The sequence below is a fragment of the Pocillopora verrucosa genome, chromosome 14, assembly GCF_036669915.1.
Source record: "Pocillopora verrucosa isolate sample1 chromosome 14, ASM3666991v2, whole genome shotgun sequence".
NCBI lineage: Eukaryota > Metazoa > Cnidaria > Anthozoa > Scleractinia > Pocilloporidae > Pocillopora > Pocillopora verrucosa.
Window position 1 is genome coordinate 17,583,831 of NC_089325.1, and position 674 is coordinate 17,584,504.

The window sequence follows — 674 nt, forward strand, 5'->3', positions numbered from 1 at the left end:
GCAGCAGCTTCATCACGACAGAAATATGAGAAGCATCTACAGAACCAAAGGGACAAAAGAAAGACAGCTTCAAAGCCGAGGCAACTGGGCAGCTGACTTTTGTCACTAAGTCCAATGCTCTTAGAAAGGCAGCCAAAGAGAAGACTCTTCAATTACAAGAAGTTGAAGACAAATTAAATGGAAAGTTAGAAGCTCTAAAGGGCTGCTGAAACGTTATGCTAAGATTTTTTTGAGGACTTTCAGTACTGCTGGATCTGTACTTATCTGCACCGTACGTATTTATTATTTTGCTTATGTAATTCAGACTTAGTAGAAGCTGCCAAATAGCCAGTGACTGTGGTCGTTTTACAGAATGTGAGTACAGACACTTATGCCATGGTCTCATCAACCAAGCCTGAACTATCTGAAAAGTGTAAATTACTTTGTTGAGTGATTTGGTTATGAAAAGTGGTCAAGGAGTTTAGATTGACGAATAAAACTTAGTCCTTGAAAGCTATTTTTTGTCCTTGAAAAGTCCTTGAAAAGTCCTTGAATTTTATTTGTCTGAAGTTGTAGGAACCATGGTTTCAGAATATGACAAGGAGAAGAAACTTGAAAAAAGAAGAGCCAATTATAAAAAACAATTATCTGAAGAAAGTGCTGAAAAAAGCAAGAAAGGCTTGCAAAAATGAGAG